This window comes from Lepisma saccharinum, chromosome 23 (genome assembly GCF_977018435.1).
Source record: "Lepisma saccharinum chromosome 23, izLepSacc3.1, whole genome shotgun sequence".
Taxonomy (NCBI): domain Eukaryota; kingdom Metazoa; phylum Arthropoda; class Insecta; order Zygentoma; family Lepismatidae; genus Lepisma; species Lepisma saccharinum.
The window spans coordinates 39,777,932-39,803,252 of record NC_139251.1 but is presented as its reverse complement, the minus strand read 5'-3'; the positions used below and the strand labels follow the sequence as shown (position 1 = coordinate 39,803,252).

At 39.1% G+C, this 25,321-nt stretch overlaps 1 protein-coding gene across 5 annotated transcripts in view; it reads right to left on the bottom strand.

The window, feature by feature from the left end:
• The window catches only part of Abl (tyrosine-protein kinase Abl), a 162,127-nt gene that overhangs the window by 91,959 nt on the left and 44,847 nt on the right, over positions 1-25,321 (bottom strand). The window lies entirely within an intron of this gene.

Here is a 25,321-nt window from a genome sequence, read left to right as displayed (position 1 = left end):
CTTTTGCTCTTTTTACTATAATAATAGAACAAGTAATTTGATTTTGAATTTTAAAAAAAGGATGCAAAGATTGCTCCAATGCAAGAACAATGTGCGTAAAAACTTTGTTCAGTAAAGCCAATTTGTTCAGGCAAATTTGCTTTGAATTTTTAATGCTTAAGTAATGATAAGTAACTTTTGTCAATTCTAGGTAATTTTGAACATTTATAGTAGTTTTCTGAAGATTTTTTGTAGAGTTTGACATTTTATTAATTGAATATCTTTTACCCTTATTTTTCAAATTTTGTCATGTGATAATGTCCTCTTGCTGACTGAAGTAAACCTAGGACACACTGCTTTCAGTATCTTTCAGTTCTTTCAATGAGAGTATAGAGGAGCTTTTCCATGCTGATTTCGATGCATAAGTATTAATTACTAAGCAAATTATCCACCATCGCGTTTGTTCTGTTTTACCCAATGAGAGTTGCGAATTTGAACAAAGCGCCAGACAAGCAACTGAATCTCTACACAAGCATTTATTTCTCAAACACACGCACGATGCAAGAAAAAAAATTAACAAAAGTAATCTTTGTCAATTTCCCACACGATACTTGTGTATCGTACTGTACACGTCTTTACTAGCAGACAATCATTTTTATTTTAGAATCTCCGTCAAGTGTTTATTGATCATATTACTTCAGCTTTATTCTGAAAAGCCATTGCAACTTTTGTCTTCTGTAACAATACAACATAAAATTATTTTTTAAAAAAAATGATTTTAAATCTCACGTATTTGCCAATTCTGCATTAATCTCACTGCTGCTAACAGTGTGTATTACTCCATTTTCCGAACAAGTTGTAGTAAATTTAAACATTTTACACTTATCCATTAAATTTATCAAAAATTAACTCATCAACTGTTAAGGAATTAATAACAAATGATATATTTTTAAAATTTTATTTTTAGGTCATTAATTGCTTCGCCCTGTTATAAACGCTATTTCCTTGATATTAACCAATTACTGCAATTCAATCCTGGACATATTGGACACCCATTCAGAGGTGTGTGTTTTATAAACTACAACCCACGGAAATCTTTCCTGAACCTGATATTTTGTCTTTCCAGTAAAGTCACAATTTGATCTGAAATATTTTCATACGTTCAGTTTTGGCCCGCAACGCCATCAATAAAGCATTTGGTTTCTGACGAAATATAATGTATGTACCAAACGTAAAATTTAACTTACCACTCCATCAAATTGATCAATTTAGTCCAATTTTGCATATACGAATTAAAATAATAAATTTTACTAAACAATTCAAGTGATGGAATAAAGGTCCTACTTGGAATGTTAGAATGTAACCATCCTCCGCAATTTTATATGGATATACTAGCTAATGGATAGTAGGAATTTCCCACGATTGCTCTCTCCACGAAAACAGTCCAGTCAAAGTCTGAGCTTCCCCTTGTCTCCTCCACACCCCTGGTCCTACAGGGTTGCCACACATCTTAGCTGCTCAGTCGACACTTCGCGCGTTGTACAGTGGGATCCATGAGTATTACCGTGCAAATTGTCCATCACCATGTTAGTGCATTTTATTTGACCCAATAAGAGCTTCAAGAATTAAAAGAAAACTCAAAACAAGCTGTTGACAACTTCTGCACCAGTATACATAAAAATCCATCGCTTAAAACACATAGGATGTACGAGAAAAATAACGAAAATAGTCGGACAATTTGCCGAGCAATATTAGTGCATCGCACTGTACGTATGCGGTTGATTGCGTCAGCTGAAATTGTTGCTTATTGGTAGAAGAGGCATATATTTTTGGTAAATAATACAAAATTTCGGTACAATTTTCGGGTTCAAATGCGCTAAATAAAATAAAAATTCGTTGTTATAGCGGTGAAAAATCTGATCAAAAGTGGTGTATAAAATGACAAATTGAATATAATCCTAAATTTGATTAAAAAACTGCACTTATTACACAAAATAAGTATATCCCTTATAGTACATTCGTAGCATATCAGTTCTGTTGGAACGCTACGCATTTATGTAGTTACGAGAGTATTAAGTCTATTCTGTATAAAGGGGTCAATTTATGCTTCTCAAATATTTACAGCAGAATTAATCATTTCTCCGTGAATTACCTAACTCAGGATATTTCAAACTTCAGAAAGTATCGCATCGGTAAATAAACTAATTTTGTGTTTAGGAGTATTTCTTATTTTGCAGATCATTTCGTTACGAAACAGGGTAGGAAAATGCACCTCACCTTTCAGAAACATGAAAAATTAACATTACAGCATGTCATTTCACATTTCGTGTTTTCGTCAAAAACGAAATATGGATGTGTCTACTTACTGGCAAGACTAGGTGAGCGGCGTGACCTTGACTGAACTCTTTTCGTGACTTTAGATTTATAAATTAGCAGTTTGCACCTTTTCATTAAGTAGCCTCCTTCCTTTTTTGTCTTATTTCTACAGAGACTAGTTGAATATCTAGTAAAATGACGCGCTGTATTACAATTACTAATAGTATTACAAATTGTACACAAACATCAAAGAATGAAATACATTAGACACGAGTTTTCTGAAAATTTCTTCTTTTTCAAACTTTATACAGACGAAAATCGTGAATGGTATACGACGCACGCTTTTAGAAGCGATATAGGGAGGGGCCACGTAGAGGGTGTGCGTGGCAATGAGCCAATGGCAGGAGTGCAACGTTGTACAGTTAGGAGACTGCGGCGCGGAAGTTAAAAGCCGTGTTCTGTATTTTTCTTGCGCGCAAGATGTTTTCATAAAACTCGCCACTTTAAGGTTCATCATAAGATGGGGAAAGACATTTTGAACCTGACTGTCCAAGTCCCATGAATTTCCGTCGCCTACAGACGGAGTTATCGTTCCTTGAAGAAACAAGGGAAACGTCACCTTTCATTTCCTTCAGCCTTTTTTTTTTCATTGCCACCGTGTTGACGCAGCTGAGTTGTTGTGTCTAAGGAAAACTGTGGGTGTTAAATTCGTCTCGATATAAACAATGACCCTTCATTGTTCTCGAACATTGAAAGTCTGGGTCAGTTTGAGTTCAGCGTTTTCGTAGCAAGGCTGATGTAAAATTATTCGCTTATCGTTCACTCGTGCGCCACAAAGAACAGTTTGTGGAAAGATTAAATACAGCCCTTTCGTACAATAATGTGTGTTCCGTGTGTTCTTTTTATTTTAAGTAATGTCACTCTCGAAACCTAGCACCAGTAGTACAGGCACCAAGGGTGCAAAATCTAATCATTAACCTCCAGGAGAGTGACTCGGAAATGAGTGAAATGAGTGACACGGAGACCGAGGAAGACGAGAGCTTCTTTCAGGTATGGGTTTCTCGTATATGCTACAGTGATATGATATTATAATCCTGTGTAGAAATATTCACTACAGTAAACCCTCGTTAACACAAACTCGCTTAAGACGAACACTCGGTTAACATGAACAAAATGTTGGTCCCGGCAGGGATGTATTATATCTTATAGAAAGTTTTATCGGTTAACGCGAATTACGAACTGTTTTTCAGTCCGTTGTGTCATTAGATCTCATTTAACACGAACTTTCAAATTTTTTCATATTTTTTTTGTTGTTCCTCTGTCGTTCCTCTGCTAGGTATGTAAGAAATCGCTCAACAACCTCTATCATCTTGCCAACAATCAACTTATACAGTATTGTAACCAACAGATTAAGATCACAATGTGTTCAAAGGTGTTTTTCTATTCTTTAAAACATAGCCAGTACGAGTAACATAAATATTAAAACTTGGGTGCAATTGCTCGACAATCGCCATTACCGCGTCAACAATGAGCTTATACGTATTTAACCAACAAATTCAGTTGTGTGTTCCGATGTGTTTTTCTATTCTTTAAAACGTAGAAGACTGAAACCCCAAGTAGGAGTGTGCTTGATACAATAAAAACTATCACCGCATCCTGGGAATCTGTGTCATCACAACACATACAGAACTGTTTTTCACCAGAAAATGATCTGTGAGTACTTTTTTAAAAAAATAATTAATGTAGTAGTGTTTTCTATGGTGACATACAAAATAAGTATTGTAAATGGTTAATGTGTAGAAAGAACTGTATTGCAACAATAAAATTTGAGTCCCCGGTTAGCACGATTTTTTTTTAACACGAACTCTTGATTTTTCGGTCCCTTGGGATTCGTGTTAACGAGGGTAGCTATACTGTATATTATTTTACTGTACTCATATATACTGTACATGCATTATCAAAATAATGGATACATCGCGAATCTTCTGTCCTTTCCTTGCGCTAGCAGTTAGTTTGGCAACGGCGCAGTAGCACTGGCCGGGTATTGGCCGAACTCATGTTCCTTCTAAAACCGTACGCCGTATAGTGAGCTCGCCCTGTTGAATAGGATGGGATTTCTGAGTGGAATGTTCAATGCAGCATATTGATCAAGATACAACAACTGAATTACGGCGAAGTAGGTTAGAAACCCTGCGTGCTCAAGAGCAGCTTCGATAAGGCACCTGAATTGTCTAGAGCTGAACAAGGAAATGGGCGATCTTTATTTCCCAAGGCCATTCCGCAAAACTAATGCCACAAGAAGTTTCCTGTGTGGATTTGTGAGCATGAAATTTTAGGTTGATGATAGTACTACAAGACGTCAAGTGGATTTTTTCCGTTTCGTTATTTTATATCGCTTTGCTACCTATAGAGTTTGAATAACTAATTAATCATTTGATGAGCAGACAAACACAAAGTAGCCGATCCCGTGGCAAATTAATTAGCGTAATACAATGCGAAGTCTAAAGTCTGATTAGAACCTGGACTAGAAGATATTGTCTTTATACCACTTCCATCATCTATCGCATCCTTTATCATCGCGATTAACAGTGGTAGACGCGAAATAAAAATAGAACCTTTGCAAGGACGTCCGAAAGAGGGGCAAGGGGTGGACGACCCCCCTGGAAAATGAAAGTCAACCAAAAATTATATATATATATATATATCACACATATAATGTCATTTCAGCTACAATAATATATGTTAATTATTGCATGAACATAACTTCAAATTAAAGTAATGTTTTTTTTTAAAAGACAACACTTATGGTGTAGGACATGCACCTTGTTTCCCCCCCTGGAAAAAACTACCTTGCTTGCCCTTCCCTGAAAAAAAATGCGGGCGTCCATGAACCATTGGTATCTACTTCGGAGTATAAAGCGTTGTTTCTTCAATGTATAGCGCGGAAGTAGACCGCAACAGCCTCTTATTTGACAGGAAATAGCAACACGAGAATAGGGATTCCTCGTATTTTAGATTTTCTCAAACTAATTTCAAGTATGTGGTGGAAATTCCTTCTATATAGTATGCAAATCGAGGTTTGCAGTTTGAATGGGCGTATTCCTTTTCTCGGTTTTTCCTGGAGACTATATTTTCAATTACTTTGAAGCATTTTGTACCATTTTTTATTTTTATAAGCAATTTCATTAATTATACATATGATAGAATGATCTAAACATGAAACTCATTGTCTCTTCCAATGATTAACAGTTTTCCTTGCCTTTCATTACGCTAGGCCTCTCAGTCGCTATCTTTGTTGTGAACCTAGATTAAGTGTGGGGCTTATCCTCTATGCTTTCATCATACAGCATGGCTGTGGGCTACATGCTTGACATCTTAACACAACTCCTTTCAAATATTTCTCGGGAAACGTATTTCACCTATCGTCCTACGGGAATCAGACGAACGTAACTACAAAAATGCGGTTTTCAGTTTTGTTAAAAAAAAATCCTCTGAAGGGTATTTGAAGTAAATCGACATTTTTCCACTTCTAATTCTTATCTGTAAGACTGAGTCACGTTTAAGAGTCAGACTTTATGCACAGTAAGGCTAATCGGAACTGAACCTACAGTTTATAAAATTGGATCCGAACCACTGTGTGCCTCCACCGGGTATCGAACCCGGGACCCCTGGAATACAAGGCGACGACGCTACCACTGCGACATCGGGGAAGCCGACCTTCACTTCAAGTATCGCTATCACTTTTTAGTAGTCAAGGAGTATTGCATTCATTTCAATTTGGAGTAAGAGTTCAGCATTCACGTAAATCAGCAAACTTTGAGTTTTAGATACCATGTTCAATAACAACTTATATCGTCACGGCCAACAAAATAATGGCCATGAAAAAATTAGTATCAAGACACCATACTAAAATTGCTGCTTGAAGAACACCGTAAAGACTAAAGTCGTTGCCTGCTCCGTGACTGATCAGCTAAGCTGCTATTTGAAACCCTGGCTAAGGTATGGACGTACCATTGAGTTTGTCCCAATATCTATTCAACCTCAACATAGTAAATAACTGAAGAGGTAGGAAAGCTACGTAAAATTGCCGAAATAGGAAATAAAATACTCCTCTACCCCCCACACATGCATATGCAGCCGAGTTTTGAAATGCCGAAGCAACTATTGCCCACGGTCAGACTATATCAGTTGCTTTCAAACGTTAACATGATGAAATGAACGTTTCTATATGCACCTCCATGCAAATAATTTCATAGAATCCCAAATAAAGTTAAATTAATTAATGTATTGAAACTAGGCATTTGAATTTTCCCAAGGCAAACCTGCAGACATGAAAAGATCTGCCCATAGTCTTCAAGCACCTTTAAATACGCTGGCTCATAGCAGAATGTGATGTGTGAGCAAGAGTGCACTCGTGCACAATCCTACGTGTAATTTACAAACGTTAATTATTTTCCATTTCCTTTCGCCTGCATCCTAACATTTTTTTAATCCACGACAATCAGAGCAAAAAGTTTAGTTAGTTTTTTATGATAAGATTGAATTCCTGCAGAAATGAACAGAAACTACTGTGGGACCACAAGGATATAAACCTGAGCAGACTCGCGGCTCGCGTGCACCGTACTCTCGCGTGGAGGAGAGGGGCACAGTAAAGCATGCTTTCTTATGGCCAGAGCTGAATGGAAGAAGGAAAATCTGTGCGTACACTTTTCGGAGTTTTTTTTCCCCTTGTGGTCGCTCTATACGACGTATAACCCCATTGCACTCTAAACTAAGGCTCTCCGACATTTAGACGAGCTGTTTTCAGTTTCCTTTTTCGAGACCACGTTCTCTACGTTGACCCTCACTGGCAGAACAATTGAGAGGAAGAATGTAACTTATAAGATAGAAAACACTTATGATGTTTAAATAGTAATAACACGATCAAGGTGGCTTCGGTCTAGGACGGCTATGAGATTCGACAAGTTAAGATAAGTCCCATCCTGAAATCCTAAATAACGGAATTTACGGCGAGAACTGAAACATTTCAACCTGCCCGAAGATTGCACTTACCGCAACTTTCTTTCCGCAGCCCGGAATAAGACAGTGAGATTCTCGTCGTATGTCATCAAAGGAGAAAAACATGCGAACGGGATTTTTTCTCTTTCTTCCCTTGGATAGCGAAGAACCTTCTCCTTCCATTGTAACCAATCGTAAAAGACCGAGATTCCCATTCACGCTAGTTTTAAGGATCCCAATTTCTTCATCTACCTCCGCTGTAAAATGTAGTTCTAACCTCCTATCCCTCCCTTAAATCGAACACTGCGAATCTGATTGGCTCCATGTAGAAGCAGCTTGTGGCGTATTTGTACACTGCTGAAAAATGCAGAAGCAGAAATAGTTATTTCCGTGGGTTAAAGCAAGATATATATATATATATATATATATATATATATATATATATATATATATATATATATATATCTCTTGCTTTAGTATATATATATATATATATATATATATATATCTTGCTTTAGTATATATATATACTAAAATGACAAAAAGGTAAGTAAAATAACCTAATTCAATTAATCATATACATATACACACCTGAACGATTATCGCCTGCACCATATTACTGAACAAATCCAAAATAAAACTTTATAATCACTCATTCCACTAAATGCCCTTGAGAACTGGAGATAGGTTGTCGTCGTCTTCTTTGTTTGGCACACACCGCCTATTAGCGATTTCTTGCCAGAGGTCCTATTTGGTAGTATTACACTTCTCTTAAGAAAAACACTTGAGGTGTTTTATCAAACTTTCTAGGGTGCACGCAGTGATTCTAATCCATTTCACCAAAAATATACTTTTGTCCCTATGGATTCATGTCTCACCATATGTACGCTTAGATTTATTTATTGATTTATTTATTTCAGATGTTACCCCTAATGAAGTTAAGGAGTTTTCATTTAATGCCCTTGCATTTTCTTTCTTGTATCCCTCTGCTTTGATACCGAAATGCTCTTTTGTTGTAAAACACACCTACAAATACTTAAAAAAATAATAATTCTAAAACGTATTAGCTAAAAAATACATTTTTCTTGGACTTCTTTATTAGGCACAAATGTGTACACTAAATACATATTCAACAAATACAAAGTGAGATCACTTACCTTTAAGAAGCCGGGTTCGCATCCAGGATAAAACGTTCAATAAATGTTAGTATTAATATCTCCATTTCCTCTCTTCTTTTTCACTTAGAATTCCATCAAATAAACAGGCGTAATTCTGCAATTCCCCATCATTTGACATTTACAATCAGTGAATATGATAACAAAAGTGCTCACATGTCTACAAATGTCTTTATACTTCACTACCTTCGAGACGTTACGTTGTTCACGTCGCAAACAACAGAAAAACGCTTCGCTAAATAGGTACTCTCTCGAATATTTGGCCAGATAAGACGTTTTCATTTTAAGGCATGTCAGACACATTTTAAATGAAGGAACGTTAGAATTTTTTTTAAAAAAATATCTTCGGTATCGTAGATGTGTGATACAAAGTGGAACAATTTTGAAAAAATACAATTTAGTCAGATATTAAATTATGAACGTTGGACTTTACATAGCAGCAACATTAATATTCGGATACACTTAATAAAATAAGGAACAAAGGAAGTAGCTAAAAATGAGTACATAAAAAATATTACGTGGTAGAGTGGCACAGCACGCTACGACGCCAGGGGTTCCGGTTTCGAATCCCGACCTGTGCAGGAGTGTTCTTTGTGATTGTCCCTTCATCAGTTTCACCATTTCGTCGCTCATACTCATCGTTGCTTTCTTAACCGCCAGATTACCATTTCGGATGTACAGACGGGATCAAATGAAATGTACTTCCGTTTTCCTACCAACTCAGAAGCGAGTTGGAAACTCTTCATTGCTCCTGTATAGATAAGAAAGTGGGGGAGGGCAATAGCAGACAAGGCCAGCACGCAAACTTGTTTCCGGCAAAGCGTCTTGTTGGAGTCTTGGCAGTTTGTGGAAGGATTTTGTGTTCCTCCCCCACCCCAACCCCGCCTTTCTCTCTCTCCTTGAGTTTGTGTTTGTGTGTGTGTGTGTGTGTGTGTGTGTGTGTGTGTGTGTGTGTGTGTGTGTGTGTGTGTGTGCGCGCGCGCGCGCCGACACCTGTTTCATTTTAAGTTTGACGTATTTTTATTGCATCGACTAATTGCTGTCATGACTGGAAATGAAACAGGTTAGCAATGGAGACATAATGAGGGATCAAAAATACAAAAATTCCGGGCATGAGTACTTAGTAGTAGTAAAGGTAAGGTAAAGTTCGTCGTGCGTATAGAACCGTGCCATGAAGGCACATTTAAGGGTTTGTGGCAGTAGGGTGTCGCATATTCTCGAGTTCGGACATTTTGGAGGTCATATGACCAGCACCACGCTCCAGCCGTCTTTACTCCCCAAGGATGTAGAAGAAACGAGAAAATAAAAATGTTTTACATTCTGCGTATGTGACAAGTAATTTTTTGGATATTGTCTTTGAAGTATCTGTTAACATCCTAACCCGCAATTTTGTTTAAGGATAAAACTGGTTGAAGGCCGCGAGTGTTCCTGAGAAGTAATGAACATATCACAGAACGCGCAATAGTTTAGCTCGCGTTTTTCTGAAAAAAAGAAAGAATGATATACAAATCAATTCTACGAATGCTTACGTCATTGTGACCATGGAGTGCATTTTGCACACTAACGAGGATCTGGCGTCATGACATAAGGTCAGTATAATGGTCTGTGGGGTTTGGACTGTGTCCTATCCATTTACGTTTGTAGTTGTCCTTTCACAAATTTCATCTTAACACACCTTTCATACTTATCTTTGTGATTACCCAAAAGTGGAAGAAAAGCGAAATAAAATAAATAAACACATCGATTATTGTGTCCCTGCGTTTTTCAATCTTTCTTTATGACCGAAAATTTATGTTTCACTGATGTAATGCATCACTTTAATCATGTGAATTATTTTCCGTCATCGTTGTGTGCTTAATCATTCCTTAAAGCATAGACTCTAATGCTGTTGTCCTTAGTGTAATTGATCTTATTGTGTGGAAGTTTTGATGTGGACAAAATAATGGTGAAGAATAAATCTCAATTGATTGTTCGAAATTTAAAATATAGTAACTCCGAGGTGACGCATATTAACTGTTCTTAGTTCGATGTCAAAGAACGATTTCTCCTATACATTAAGAAGGATTCCGGCCTCCGTGGTAGAGTGGTTAGCACAGCTTGCTTAAACACCGGCTTTGGCATTGTGTTCATTCGGTGTTCATTGTGAGTGTCCCTTCATTAATTTCATCATTTCATCGACCATCCTCATCGTCGCGTTTAGCCAAAAGTGGCACAAGAAGCGAATTAAAATAAAGCAAATCAATCAATCAATCGATCATAGGGTCTCCGGTTTCATAGAGCAGTATGCAAAGCACTTCGTCATGGATGCCCTCAAAATTCAAATAATAATTTGCAACAGAAAACCTGATATTAGAGTATTTTAATAGTTTAGGCATATTAACAATTCACGTCAACCAACAATAAACAATTTATTGATTGATTTTCTTTTATTATACTTCGCTTTTTGTGCCACTTTTGGCTAATTTGCAAAGATCAAACATTCATGGCCAGGCCAGGATTCGAACCCGGAACCCCTGGTTCTGAGATTTCGGCCTGTGTATGGGGTTGGTGGCCATCCACCGTCGTGAGGAAATTGAGGAGCTACAAATTAGTAGCGTGACGCGGCCATGGAAACCTGCAAAGACTGAAGACCACAGATTAGCTGAAGACTTGTCTTGTTAACCACGCGTCACCCCATAATTCCAACCTCGGCAGGTGGAAGTGAAGCCGGCAGTCGGTAGGTAGGACGTGGCCCTCACGGACCGTTGCGTCACGGGTTATTATTATTATTATTATTATTATCATCATCTTCAATCAAATAAAGCTTTATCGTTATATATTACCGTATTTCATCGCATAATCGTCGCACCCTGTTTTTCAATCCAAAGAGAGAGAGGAGGGGGGGAAGGCAGAACACAAAATCCTTCCACAAACTGCCAAGACTCCAACATAAAGCTTGCTGGAAACAAGTTTCCGTGGTGGCCTTGTCTGCTACTGCCCTCCCCCACTTTCTTATCTATACAGGAGCAATGAAGAGTTTCCAACTCGCTTCTGAGTTGGTAGGAAAACGGAAGTACATTTCATTTTATCCCGTCTGTAAAGCAGTCCCAATGTCTGCTCCAAGTTGCACAGCTGCTTTCAGAGCCCTTGGTTTGAGAAGGGGGTGGGGGTGAGGAAAGGGTCTTGATTTTTCATACCGAAGCTCCTTCATTTCTTTCTCCCATTTATCTTGGTTGAATTTTCTGAGATACGGAATTTACCTCATTTTGCTTTTCATTACGTTTTATTGCGTTACCCACGGTACGCTTACATGTACTTAACATTTTCAATTTCCTTGCACGTACCGACACCCTTTGGTTAGATACGGCAAATATAAATAGCTGTCGTTCGTCAAATGTTGTTTTTTTGTTTTGTTACCCATTTTTCTCGTACTTCAGTCAGGGATCAATGCAGTTACTCATAACAGATGTAGTCAGGAAGTAGCATGAATTGTTCTTTCCCCGCATTGTAGTTGACCGGTAAAAAACTATGTAACAGTAACAGAAGGCTTTCAAGATTTGTCTGAATATTAAAGTGATCTTTTTTTTCACACCCAAATATAAATAACTAATTTCAGATTTGAAAACGTAACAGGGGTGTAAGGGGTGACCTTCCACGCAGTACATACACCCGATCGTCAAAATCAGTTCCACGTAGTACACCCTGGGCTGCCTTTTGCTGACTAACAAGTCTCTGGCGACTGGCCAGTATAATTCTGTATGTTCTCCTGCTTTTTGTCATGTGTGCTGAGTGCCCCTTTACAGCCTCAGCTTTTAACCTAAGTCAGAATATTTTCATATTTCAGTTATGCGACCTTACAGTTATGTTATTTCTTGTGGTAAGGGGCTGGACCCAGTATAACGTGGCGGGTGCAAAATAGCCTAAGTGCTGAAACACCCAAAATTAAAAAAAAAAGAAAAACGTAACAGGGAATATAGCTTTAATAAATGCGTATAAATATTTCACAATGGATTATATTTATGTACATGTTGTTAATTGTGAAATATTGTGAAGAAATGAAACAAAATGCTACGTTTCGGTTACTAATGTGAGCCACTGTATATGTAATGTTTTTATTTCATTAACAATGTACAATGGTCAAATACAACTTTGCAGACCTCCGTGGCGGAGCGGTTAGCACATCGCAATACGACGCCACAGGTCCCGAGTTCGTATCCCAGCCTATGCATCATTTTCATTTTTCTTTGTGATGTCCTTTCGTCAATTTTGTAATTTCATCACCCATCCTCGTCTTCGCGATTAGCCAAAAGTGGCAGAAAACCAAAGTTAAATATAACAAATCAAAATCAAACATTACTTGGCATGACAAGAATGGATAGGTTATTTTGAAGCTGCTGTTATTAAAAGCAAATTTTATGTAGCTTTCCTAGACAGAAGTTTCAAACACAGAAACTGATTGATTGGATAACGCCTGTGGATTCCTACTCGAGCAGAAAATGTATATGTTTCCATTTATTACTTACAACAATAGCAGACTGATTTCCCGCTAAATCAAAGAAAACTTGCATTCACAGTTACAAATTGACGTGTTGAATGATTTCTCTCACTCCAATTCTGCTTAATCGAACAGCACACCACAACGTGGGTCATTAAATATTTGCAACTTACTCTCGAGTTCCTCAACTAAAAATAAATTAACTGCGAAACAAGACCTCGTCTGCGATAACTATATACCACGTTATATGAAGAGTATACGCAAGTTGAAATTCCATCATAATAATTTGAATTCTTCTAGTAGCTACAAACATATTTTTTCATACATATTTTCTTAGCAAAATATGAAGTTCCTCACTTCAACAAGGACAACATATACACAGTATTCCACAAGAGTTTTTAGTTCGAGCTAGTCGTAATATGAATATACACGTCACTTCATTACTTAGTTTAAAAAAAGTGCCAGGCAATGTGAATTCGACGGCATGCCTGAAATTATTTGCAGTATCTCATGTATCAAGGGGGCTTTTTAAGTAAAATGAAGGACACATACCACATGCTTGGGTCAATTGAGAGTAGTAGAAACGTAATTATACTGCATGTTGCAACTGAAACAGTATCCTCGAAGCCGAAGTCGTTGAGTGATCCACTCATAAACTCTCTACCAAACATTTCAAGTTCGAGTAGACACCTGGGCATGAGCGTTTTCTTTGGTAACCATCCCTTCATAGATTTAATATGATCATCATTAATGTTCATAGTCGCGATTATCTACAAGTGGCAGAAAAGCGATACAAGAACAATACAAAAGTAGAAGAAACAAAAGAGGATAAAAGGATGAACTTAGTTAATGATAGGAAGTTTTATAAAATTACTGTTTCTTGAAGAATCTTGTCCTTTGTTCCGATTGTATTTCTCAGTCACACGTTGCTCAATGTCCATATCGACTGTCGTTCTTACATTCTTGAAAATTACTTTAATGTCTGCCTATGCTCTTCTTTCAAACGTGGTAGGCGCTCTGTCTGTTTCTACACCAAAAAGTTTAATTCATCTCCTGTCCAAAAAGGCACGAATTACTGAAAGTAATTTTCAAAATTGTAAGCAGATGAGGGCCCTTGTAAAATACGTGTACTGTCCTTTTATTCGCTTAGTTTTGAGAATCACTCTCCATACAATTGTTGCCTACTTCAGAGTCCAAAGGCCCTGTCTAGCTACAGACCAGTTGCGCAAACGCGGTTTCATTTGTTTCGTACACAAATTCCATCCTTTATACGTATTTTCTACTTGCTAAAAGCAGCGGCGGCTCAAGGGGGAGAGCCGCCGTGCCATGGCACTACCCTCAGAAGAAATGCATACGTAGCCCCTAGCCCAAGTATTGTTAAATTAATACATTGATAGTTTACAGACAATGAGATTCGAATCTTTCAATCGGTCAAGCTGACGTGACGACCGCCCCAACCACAGACTAGATATGAACCGCCCCAACCTCCTCACTGCATCGCCAGCTGTTTCGTATCCTCGGCGAGGCAGCGGTCGGCGCCACCCAAGAGCTGGCCTAACCAAGTTGAAACGCGTGCAGAGGGTTGGTGAAGCCTCAGCGAGTAACCTTTGCACCATAAGCCGGGAAGAAGGTGGCAGGGGGTGGTGTTAGCCAATGGGGTTAGCCCATAAGACACCAGCCGTGCCCGTTTAGCACAGCGAGGGAACTTTCTCAGTGTTGACACCGTTGCCATCTTCAGAGATAAGTCGCTAAATACGACGGATTTGTACGACCCGTTGGGGAAGTAATTCGTGAAAAAGGTACTATCTACTTTTCTGCCAACATTTGGAGAAACGAACCTAGTATTTTTCCGAAGTTAAATGAACATTTTGATAATAGATAGATGCGCCTAGAGGGCCATCCAGACTTTTTAAAAATATAAAAGTAAAAATTCCTTTGGCATTTCGACAATTTCTTTTTACATCAAATGTAGAATATTTTCAACGTCCAGTTGGAATACGTGTGCATGGGGGAGGAGAAGGTGAGAAGATTTGCTTTCCCTTCCTCTTGTAATTGTGTTTTTAGTGAAGTGTCCTGTAGTGTTTAAAGATAGGTTAGTGAGTGAAGATGAATCGTATTAGTGTGTTATTACTTAAACACACTGTTTTCCACGTTACCAAACAAGGATATACATCTTGGCCAGTGGGGCAACCTCAAGGAGGGGGGCCAAGGCATTGCGGAGGTTTTTTTTCTTCGATTTCTTGATCACGTTGACAGTACCCGCCGGCCGCCACTGGCTAAAAGTGCCTTTCATATCGCCTCAGGGCGTTGTCTACTCGGATGCTTCGTGATCGAAGGTCACGTGTACAAAGTTTCAGATTTTCCGATTTGCGTGGTGCTGCTGCTATCAGTTCGGTTCGCCTTCTCAAGGTCGCGCAGCAAGCAATTATTTTTCGTCTTCCGATAGGAAAAACCTTGCCTCTCGCTTATGTGGACGAACGCGTGGCACGGATGACTTTTTGGCTCGACCATGGTTGGTCCTTTATGTTTCGTCCTTCAGCATTTTAATCTAAGAACGAATCATTCTCATCGAAAAACATAATGTATTTTTTTTTAATTGATGTAACACATGTAAACCGAGAGCGAGAGATAGATAGATAGATAGAAACGTTTTCCTTCAACAAACGTTTGTTTTCCTATTGTATAAAGTGAACGCACATGTTAAAATTCATCTTGCATAGATATTCAAATTAGAACAAATTCACGTAAAGTGATTAAGTATGCAGAAAAGAAATATATTTGTGATAAATACATAGTTAGTCAGTAAATTCCGATAACCAGAATTCTGTCACGCCGAATGAAACGTTTTGTTTTACAATTTAATGTTTTCACTGACATCCAAAACGAAAATACGTATTATAACTTAATGACTTTCAAGGTGTCAAAATATTGTAATGTTACTATGCTGCCGATCACAATTATGAGAACGCTACGGGTCCCGGGTCCGAATCCCGGCCTGGGCGTGGATGTTTGTGAGTGTGCATTCATCAATTTCATATTGTTATCACCAATCTCCATCTTCGAGAATTAGCCAAAAGTGGCAAAAAAAAAGCGAAGTCAAATAAAGCATATCAAAATCAAACAATTATGAGACTTCTTCGAAAACGCCTTCGATAACGGTATTTGCTATTCGTAACGGATATGTGTATCACTTTTTCGAAACAGACTTTTGTGGAGGAAAAGAACTGTAACGTTACAAAAGTAACGAGCACAATTATACGAGAGACCTATGTTATTCTCTCCGGAACACGGCATCGGACACGGTATTGCACATCGGAACGTCTGTATGATACCAGCTATAAATAACGTTGTTGCTTTGAAAAAAGGAGTGTAACGTTTTTTCAGTAGTGACCTCAATTAAGTTACTGGTTAATTGTAACGTTACTATCACTTTCCACACACACTAAAGTTACTAGTCAATACGTGACGAACCTCTTTCTTACCCTGTAACGTTACTGGTTGCCGGCAATGGATGTAACGTTAAAGTGTCACGTGAAGACCTACTTCTTTAAAGATCAGTTATGGTTCGGTACCGTTATGCACACCTGTAACGTAATGTTCATATACCTGAGGTAACGTTTCTGTTCACGAAAAAAGTTATTCTGTTTCTGGTTGTAACGTAACGGAAACCGTAATTGAAAATACCGTTCCATTTCGTTACGTTACGACTCCCTGTGTGAATGCATGGTATGAAGAGAAAGTTACGTCACTTTAGATTCTTCTGATGATCATTATTGACTGTAAAATCAATTCTACGTGTGATATTGTCTTTCTTCACAGAGCTTGCGTTCCTTCAGTAAAAATAGAACGTATTTTAACAAAAATACATAAAATTAAAGTATTTTGCAAACTAGCTTCGCGGGCCGCAAGAAAAGGCACTGCGGGCCGCCAGTTGGAAACCAATGATCTAGATGAAGGGACACTCACAAAGAACATCCACGCCCAGGCCGTGATTCGAAGCCGGGCCACCTGATATTGTAGCGCGCTGTGCTAACCACTCCGCCACGCATCTCGAAAGGGGTTCTGCCAATTATGTAAATCGAAAGTTGCAAACGCCTGTCTCATTCTCGTTTTGGTCTCGCAGAGCAAGTACCGAGTAAAAATTAAAATACTAATGATAAAATTAAAACACAAGTTTGTGTAGTATATTAACACACAACATGCCCACAAATATGCAAAGCCATCCCTTTACTATTCGATAGCGGAAGATGCAACTAGCTAGAATTGACGAATCCCTTTTACTACGTTGTCTGATATTTCCTCTAGCTTCAGTGCTCGAAGGGGGTGGGGAGGGGGAAGTGGCGTGGGCACCTATCCTCCTAGTTAAGAAAATTTCGTCAAGCATCCCCCCACCTACTGCACTGTCTCCACGTTTATCCATATAAGAAACCCCCACTACACCCAATATCGACCAAGCATCTCTCCGTTAAGATTTCATTTTATTTTGTTATTTAGCGTCAATTTTCTTCCACTTTTGGCTAATCGCGACGAAGAGGATGAACGATGATATGATGAAGGGACACTCACAAAGGACACCCATGCCCAGGCTGGGATTCGAAAAGGGACCCCCAGCGTTGTAGGGCGTTGTGCTAACCACTCCGCCACGGAGGTCGGCAGGAAAATGTTTTGAAAAACTGTCTCTCAATGATTTTCATATGCTGTGGAAAGTCGATGTCATGACTGTATATGTTGCACACTATATACTTCGAGACGGTAACGAGACAGACCTTGACACGAGACTAGACCATTCCTGTAGAAGAGAAAGGAGAGTCCCTTTGGGTGACTTAAGCTCAAGCCTAGGAGGTATATCGGAACGAAGAACTAAGGCTTCACACTGGTTATTGAATCAGACATTTATTGTAGGTTTTCCAGGAGAAAGACTGCCAGCTAAGGGGAGGGAGAGGCAATAACAAGAAACTGATGGAGAGGGGAATGCGAGGAAGATACATCCCACAGCCTTCTTCCGCAGCTTTATAAACACAGACTATTTCGGAGAAGCGCTGGAGAAATGTTCGAACTTGCGTTCTGGGAAGACTGAGGGGTCTCCTTTTCCCTTCCGACTGAAACGAGAAAAATGTTCTCATTTGTAACGAAAATGCACGGAATGGGCAATGTCAGCGAAGCCATTATCTCTATTACGTTACTCTTAGCGAGAGGGATGATTTTATGGTTCGTGGAAAAACAGGGAAAGCTATGTTAATTATTAGGGATAGTGCAGAGACCGAGAGACTTGGAACTCTCGTCTCGTGTTTAAGGTTCGTCTCGTTCTCGGTCACGTTTTAGCGAGTGAGTATAGCAAGGGGTAAAGTATACATCTCATTTTTTGGTGCTGCATTCAGCTATAAGCTTTACTCAGCACTCTTAATATTCGTCAGATAAATATATAAAAATACAAGACCTATACCAACAAAAAAAGGATAACCTTTACGATCATGTATGCAGAACGAAAGCTAATATGGACACAATCGGATGGAGAGAAAAAGAAAGAGACGAAGACACAGAGAGATTACGTTTGACAAGAGTGACATGCCTCCCCGATGGCGTAGTGGTCTTGTAATCACGAAATTCCGGGTTCGATACCAGGTGGAAGCACGTAGTGGTTCGGGTCCTACTTTAAACTGATACATTTCCGATTAGCCTTTCTGTGCATAAAGTGGACTTAAACTCAAAACAGGTCGGACTGATACAGTCTGATGATTTGATGTATAAGGAGTAGAAGAATAATAGCAATTTTTACATCAAAAAATTGAGTCTCTGGTAATGGCGAAAAAGGGCAGGGCTAACAATGCCATAATTCTTCGTCATGATACTGACAATGACTGTCCACATGCAACCAGGGATACTGTAGGTTTGGTTAAACAGTTTCGCTGAGGAAAGTGTTTGGACACTCGTTCAACTGTCCAGATTTGGGACTTTGTGACTCCAATACTTGTTCCCCTGAAAAAAAATCTTAAGGAACACAGAACTTCCAGGTGCAATCAACCTTTCCACATAGGTTCCGTACCAAGAGCAGACTTCTTTTAGGAAGAAATTCGTCCCAACCTTTCTCAGTGGGGCAAATACCTTAATACGTTTGGTGATAGCATCGAAAATGCACTTGTTTCAGTACAAGGATTTCCCCCCTATTTTATTCCTCCTTGTATAAAGATCCCCCATGATGAAATTGTAATTTAAAATAATTAAATTCAGTCTCATCCGGTTTATACGCAATATTCTTTCAATTGCTGGCTAAGCAGGTACAAGGCTGAAGCCAAAGTAGATTTATGTATCTCCCTTGCACTTGTGGAGGGCAGAGACAGCTTCGTGCGGTGCAAACTTCTCGCCTACACACAGCACCCCAGGGCCGGTAAGCAGAAGAAGGAGCGGCGTACTTGCGTTGCGGGGAAGGGGTCCTCCTCTTAGCGAAACTACCCCCTGTTTCTTCTGTCATGATAATAATATAATAACCTGTACTTCTACTCACGAATCAGATGACCAGATGTATCCTTCGCACTGCACGAACGCGACCGACGAAGCCTCCTGCCTCCCTTACTCACTTATTTCAGCCTCTCTCAGAACGCTACAGTAGAGCTGCTCGCTCTGCAGTCCACACGTCTTGAGCTCAAGCTATCTGAGGAGGCTGAAGGTTGGGCTTCAAGTATTCTCGATCTCGGCTTAATGGAGGTGGTGCTCAGCATCAAGCTCTGGGCTCGTCATCCCCCCCCCCCTCCTCCCGCGTTTGTTCCGAGAAGCCCGTTGACGAGTTTCAAAAACAGCTTTATTCAGGAACACGTCTGTAATATTCTCGCTGAGAATCAACCCCAGGTTTTCCGTGGGACAGTCAAACACCTTACCAACTGGACCAAAGTTATACCTTTTTGAGTGATAATAGAGGATACAGAAGAGTTACAAATGTGGGGGGAAACACAAGAAATTGAGACCTACTGCTAAACAGGTATAACCGAAGCAAATGTAACAGTAAGTAATTGTCTATTGCTATTTTGATTCTCTCTTCTTTTGCATCTTGTTTCTTAAGGATGCTGGGATAAACGTTGTTCTGTACTTCGATGGCGCTTATCTGTCCCTTCCCAAAGCTCCCAGTTCGCGTTGCATAAAGCAAACCGAATAAAGATGATGATGGACAGCCGATTCTGCCGCCGGCTATGCAACGGTAATTCTTTGATGCATCGAATGAAAAAAGTTGCTGGACTCGTAAAAGTTGCTTGTATTTTCGCGAGCGGCATTGCAATTCTGCTTTCAACAAGATGACCCAATTTGTCAAGCAAGACAAGTGTCGTCTCCAGCAATTACTAGGATAACTAGAAAGCTAATTTCCGTTGCTTGCAATGGAAGGTGACTGAGCATCAAAGCAAATGAAGTTGACGGATGAAGGACATGGTGAACAAATATACGAGGAAAAATTAAATGTGTGCAGAAGGTGCTTTTCCCCACGCCGCAGCCATTTTTTCTTGTTTGTAGATTAAAAACCTATACAACAGATGTCGCAAGTGCGGTGTCGTCAAAAAATTGTAAATACAGGGTGATTCAAAATGAATGGTACAAAAAGAAACCATGCCTGCGACTACTGTAATGAAGGTAATTCACAATTATCGATATAATATGAAAGGTCAACTCATCAAGTAACTTGGTACACAAACTGCACCTTTCTACGGACAAACTTCGTCCGGAAATGTCTCAGAACAACGGTTAGCGATGAATTTTTTGCGTATATTAGCACACAAGAAGCCTTTCCTTTCGCCGATGCCGTCCGTCATTTTGGATGACGAGCTTGTTTTGTTTCAGCGTTGCCAGATGAAACCTGGAAAGGTAAACTATCATGTTATATTCATAATTGTGAATTAAATTCATTACAAGAGTCGCAGGTTTGGTTTCTTTTTGTACCATTCATTTTGAATTATCTTGTATATTCACAAGTAGGTTGCTGCAGTTCATTCAATCTTGAGAATAACTTCTCGTAAGTGTTGTAGCGACACACGTGAGCTTATGACACAGATAAATGTATGTAGTGACTAGAAAGTACTATAAAGATGAGACTAAATAAAGTAATTTTATTATTTCAAACATATGGTGTCACACATCCTATATATTGTATTTCTGAGTAACACTCTAGAATAATGAAAAAAGAGTAATAGGTACGACTGATGACATCATGTCTTGCCCGCCAATCAAAATTACTGATGGCACTGCTCGAACATTTCTCCCATCGTTAATACAGTGTCGTATGGTTTGCACTGATACCAGCCCCATCTATTTCTCAATATCCCTGCACCCACCGCCATAAAACTAGGAAATGTGTCATTTATATTTATACATGATCCACAAGTCAATCTTAAAAAATTAAATTGGATTTGGGTAACTGTTTTACGTAATTAGAGAATCCAGTAGTCTCCTTTTAATTCGAACTCCATGGGGACGTGAAAAAATTTCAAATTAACAAAACGTCACATCATTAAAGTTGATTTCAAGGGGAATAAACTTCTGTTCGAATTATCCAATTTCGAATTAAAAAATAGTCCACTGTATTTGTATTTAGTGTACACAAGGAATGTGAACATTTTGCACTAGAAAGAACACACTACAATGTAATATGAAATATGATAATTTTCAAAATTTTCTTTTTATTCCTCTATTTCGGTTGTCGCCTTCCTACCACTGGGTTAATCGCGACGATGCGGATGAATGATGAACTGAAAAAATGGATGATGCAATTACACAGTATCTTTGTTGTAATAAAATATCTCTAAATATTATTCAGAACCCACAAGGATCATTTTCTTCATTGATTGATTGATTTGGTTTATTTTAGATCGCTTTTCTGCTACATTTGAATAATCGCAAATATGTGGATGAGTGATAATATGAAGAAGGGACGCTCACAAAGAACACCGATGCCCAGCCCATGGATCGAACCCGGGATCCCTGGCGTCAATGCGCGCTGTGCTAACCACTCCGTCATGGAAGTCGGTTGCAATGTAAGGAGTTTGTTAGTACGAACGAGTGTAGATAAACAGGAATAAACGGACTGCAACACAGAAAATCTTGCAAACTGTAATGAATTAGTAACTAAAGAGGTTTCATTAATACTATTTCTTAATGATTATACTTTTTCACGTACACGAATTTTACAGAGTACGACGCTTTTTGGCATTCGCATTGTTTCAATGCACGGAATGGGAAGTTGTATAAAAAAGGCAACTTAACTATAGCTGTATATTTACTGTTACGCGTTATTATATGCTAAGTGCACACAGAATCCATACAAAAGGGAAAGTTATTTATGTCCTTGTGTGTAATGCTTCCAGGAAACAACAATGCCAGTCTGACTAATTCAATCGTGACGTTACTGCCATGCCTCAGCAACAGCTTAATGCACTTAATTAATGGCATTTACTCGAAACTGAAGATGCCTCTGTTAAATAAAACTGACAATTGTGTACACAACAGACAAACTAATGATCAGTTACGAACATTCGTAGCTTGAACATTTCATCACGATTTCAGCGAATTGTATCCGTGTCGCTGTTGTCCTACACGCAGAAATTTACCGCAGGAATTCTTCCACGATAATTGCACATGGCTGTTAAGCCTCAGTTGGTTCTAAACCGATAATTACCGGATCGTTAATCGGGACGTTGAACATTGGCGTGTAGGCACAGACAGTGCGGAGTGGATGAGAGATCCAAAAGCAGTACGAATATGGAACGGAGAGGATTCATTCTCCACTCCTCCTTCCATTCCAAGCACCCCCTTCACATTTTTGGTGAAAGATGACAGGAAACCTCTTGTGTAAACAATTCCCCCATCTTGGTGAGCAACCTAGTTGTCAGACAGACAATTACAGCCTTCTTAGAAACTTATCTTGCCCCTTTTCACTCTATTGTAATAGGCAACTCCAGGAGGAAAGGTAAAGTTGAAGTCCTGATTGGAACGCCAGTTCGGTATTTTTGACATAGCTCGAAAGGAAGTCGTCTGGTTCTTAGAAACGCTGTTGTCACTTTTGCCTGCAGTTTTTACACATCTAACACGAACTGCGACGACGTTACACTATGAAATTTTTACGAAACTGAATTGGCAACACTTCATTTCCTCCACGTGGACTTGACAAGTACTGTCGGTTACTACAACGGACGCTCTTGGTGGGAAAGGTTTGAGGGGAGGATATACTCTGAACTTTCTTTGAACTAAAGTGGCGTTCGAATAAGGACTTCAACTATACCGTGACTTCGATCCATTTCCCCTAAAGTTGCTTCGTACTGGCGGAACTCAGCATAAAGCTCTATGGAAGGGTGCAAGGAGTACGATGTTAACACCACCATATTCGAACGATGGTCAATTCGTTTAGCCCTGTCTCTACGTTGCCTGTTTTCGTGACATGGTACCGAAAACCCAGTCGGAACAGGCCTGGGCAACCCGTCGTGTTTGTGAAAGAGCGCTCTTGCATGCACGTGTGATTTGCAGAGCGAGCAGCAGTACAGAGTTGTAACAAGGACGGAAATAAGAAATTCAGCTAGGGAGAAGGCTGCGTCGGTTGCGTTCGTACGATAGGAAACCTCGCAATTTGATTCGTGAGTTACAGTACAGTGTGGCACTGTAATCATGGCAGAATGAACATTGGGTGGTTGCGTGTAAGGAGGACGCTTTTCGCACAACATTTTTACATCTCTACGCATGCGACTCCTCCCACTACTGCTCTACTGACTTCGAGGAGCACTGTGCGGGTGAAAAGCTCGCACCGCACGAAAGTGCACGCAAGTTCCTCAAGCGTGAGTTAGAACCAATATACACGTTAAATTTTATTGCACAAAAAAATCCTGGACCTCGCAAAACTTTTTATGTGGAAGGTTTCTCTAACCTTCCGTATATTTTGCGCACTCAAGTTTTCGTAATTATTGTTGTTTCTCTGGTACCTCTTGACTAATCGCGACGACGAGGCGAACAAAGGATTGGTATATTAAATCAATGCAGCCTAGGCTGGTGTGAACACGGAACCTTTGGTGGCGATAATGTGAGTCAGCCATCAAGGCGACGTATACTATTCTGGAAGAAATCCGGAATGGCTTACAGATCAAATATACTTTAAATTTTACGCCCACGCCAACATTAGAGTGGTGAAGTCCATATTGTGAAACATTTTCTTTACCCATGTAATTAATTTAATTTTAATAATTCATTTTTAAAACATATACGAGTATTTATGGTACAACTGCAATATATAATCATTGTCTTTATGCAGGATACCATACTAAAACTTGCATGTAAAAGTTTTACTTTATGTGTGTGTGTCTCAGTGCTGTACTAGAGATCTGTTGTATAACATGTAGGGGTGTGTGTATAATATTAAAAAAAGGTTACGGGTCGCATATTTACTTCCTATTCTTGCCGCAGCACAAAAAGGTAGAGACATGAATGCACATGCGCTCAGCCCCCATAAACCTGCGTCCCGTTTTTTATTATTATTATTTTTTAATTAACAGGCAAACTGTTACCTTTTAAAGGTAGAATCATTGTGTTCTATATAATATACGTATATTTACTTATTTTATTCTCTGCACTCAATAAGTATTCAAAATTGAAGGAAAGCAATTACTTTAAGTTGGAGACAAATGTTTCCAAAATTAAATAGAATTAAAGACAATGTTGAAATAAAAAGAGTTCTCATTAAAAGACAGATGAAAGGTTTGGCCACGTAACCAGGATGGAAGAGGAAAGGAAACCCAAGCAGTTCTTGGAGGTAAGACCAGAAGGAAGAAGGCCCAGGGGCATACCAAGGAAGACATATGAGGATATGATGGACGAATTTGGAAGGAAAAAAGGGAAGACACTTCAAGAAATAAAGAAGATGGCCAAGAAGAGAGAAGAAAGGAAACAGTGGGTTGAGGCATCCCCGACGCTGTAATGGCATAAGGGGTATAGAGGAAGAAGACAGGACGTTGTAAACGTTGCGCTAACTTCAACAGTCTAGTACGAGCGTATGAAGGGATTATACGTTATCACTAGGGAAAGGATTTTAAGGTGCAAAATTATGGTCAGGAAAGGGGGAAAGAAAAAGGTTCTGAAAATGTTTTCAAAAAGGTGATGAAAAATTCTCTATTCAGGCCTAAACCAGTTATATTAACATTCTTTATTCAACACTGTGGCTAATAAGATAATTAATGGTAAACATGGTATAATTTATATTATACCATTTTATAGCGCTCGTTCTGCTCTACGAAATGAGACTATAGTATTTTATGTAGCTGCTCAAGAATAGTGAAAATCATGTATTTTTCTGTCCAATGTTTTTTAACAAAACATGAAATAAAAGGAAGGAAAAAGGTGCTGAAGCATCAAAGAGGGGTAA